The 2,026-nt window shown below is 43.4% G+C and overlaps 1 non-coding gene across 1 annotated transcript; it reads left to right on the top strand.

Moving 5' to 3' along the window:
* LOC135274533 (small nucleolar RNA SNORA26) lies at positions 1-122 on the top strand. The gene has a single exon (XR_010342339.1). It is a non-coding gene; the product is annotated as a small nucleolar RNA SNORA26 (small nucleolar RNA).
* Positions 123-2,026: the final 1,904 nt, after the last annotated feature.

The raw sequence follows: 2,026 nt of genomic DNA, 5'->3' as shown, positions 1-2,026 counted from the left end.
GGGCCCCTTTAAGGCTGATGTAATGCTTTAAGAGGCTAACACAGAAGGGTAAAGCCAGTCTCCTTAAAACCCAAAGCAGAGATTATAAAACGTCTCTTTGGATCCTGTCTGGAGTCACAGCTGAAAAAAGAAGGAGTGGTGGTCCTAAGAGAACAAATCTAAAAGGCTATTTTGTTATTTTATTATTATTATTATTATCGAGACAGTCTGACTCTGTCACCTAGGCTGGAGTGCAGTGGCACGATCTTGGCCCACTGCAACCTCCACTTCCTGGGTTCAAGTGTTTCTTCTGGCTCTTCCTCCTGAGTAGCTGGACTACAGGCACGCACGCCACCATGCCTCGCTAACTTTTTTGTATTCTTAGTAGAGATGGGGTTTTGTCATGTTGCCCAGGCTGTTCTCAAACTTCTGGCCTCAAGTGATCTGCCCACCTTGGCCTCCTAAAGTGCTGGGATTACAGGCTCGAGCCGTCATGCCCGGTGGAAAAGGCTATTGATTAAACTTAGGATAACTTTAGCATTAGAAAAGTAGGACTGTAAAGATTGAAACACATAAAACATACAAAAATCCATGAGTTCATCATGACAGCCCAAACATTTTTTCATAAAGGTGCTTAAGGGATCAACTCATTAATTCAATATCAATAAAGGGAAGGAATCAAGTATTTATCCTCTTTCCAAACATGAGAGGGGATTCTTCAATACAGAAGAATGATGGCTAATACATGCCAAAGGAATGAAAACACTAGACGACTACCATTTGGTAAACCCTAACAAAATAATCATTCTAGCCAATGATTACCAATATCTGCTAAAATTATTGGGTGAAATGTTAATAGGGAACTTTAGAATAGATGGATCAAGCTGACAACATTTGAACTCAATTATCAGTTCTAACATTATTGGACAGTGAGACATTTTGTGTCTCCTGAATAAAAAGCATAAGGAAGCTCACGGCACCACCTATAAAGTATTCTTGGGTTTTTTGTTTGTTTGTTGTATTTCTTTGAGACAGTGTGTCACTCCATTGCTCAGGCTAGAGTGCAGTGGCACTATCTTGGCTCACTCCAATCTCCACGTCACGGGCTCAAGTGATTCTCTCATCTCAGCCTCCCGAGTAGCTGGGACCACAGGTGCATGCCACCAGGCCCAGCCAATTTTTTGTATTTTGTGTAGAGATAGGGTTTTGTCTTATTCCCCAGGTTGGTTTTGAACTCCGGAGCTCAAATGATCCTTTCATCTTGGCCTCCCAAAGTGTCCAAATTACACGTGTGAACCACTGTGCCCAGCCCAAAGTATTCTTAAACAAACAAACAAAAAAACAATCAAACTTAATTCTCATTAATGGTCTAGATTTTTCTACCAGTTTACAGAAAATATGGGGTAAAGGAACACATAAAAGAACACTGTGAGGTGGCTGAGTGCAGTGGCTCATGCCTGTAATCCCAACACTATGGGAGGCCAAGGCGGGTGGATCACTTGAAGTCAGGAGTTCAAGACCAGCCTGACCAATATGGTGAGACTCCATCTCGACTAAAAATACAAAAATTAGCTGGGTGTGGTGGCAGGCACCTGTAATCCCAGCTACTTGGGAAACTGAAGCACAAGGATCACTTGAACCTGAGAAGTGGAGGTTGCAGTGAGCCGAGATCGCGCCACTGCACTCTAGCCTGGGAAACAGAGTGAGATTCCATCTCAACAAAAAAAAAAGGAGAAAAAGAACACTGAGGATATAACCTGCCACATTGAGACTGTAAAGTTGTATAGGACAAATGATGACCTCATCATTCAATCACAACTAAGTTCAGGGCGACTGTGATTTGATCCTGATTCAAACAAACTAAAAAGGCCAGGCGCGGTGGCTCATGCCTGTAATCCCAGCACTCTGGGAGGGCAAGACGGGCTGATACTTGAGCTCAGGAGTTCAAGACCAGCCTGGCCAATATGGAGAGACCCTCGTCTCTACTAAAAACACAAAAATATTAGCCGGGTGTGGTGGTGGGCACCTGTAATCCCAGCTACTCAGG

The sequence above is a fragment of the Aotus nancymaae genome, unplaced genomic scaffold (assembly GCF_030222135.1).
Source record: "Aotus nancymaae isolate 86718 unplaced genomic scaffold, 86718_ANA_hifiasm-v0.15.2.pri h1tg000002l, whole genome shotgun sequence".
Taxonomy (NCBI): domain Eukaryota; kingdom Metazoa; phylum Chordata; class Mammalia; order Primates; family Aotidae; genus Aotus; species Aotus nancymaae.
Note: the sequence above shows the minus strand (reverse complement) of the source record. Positions and strands in the feature narration are given on the sequence as shown.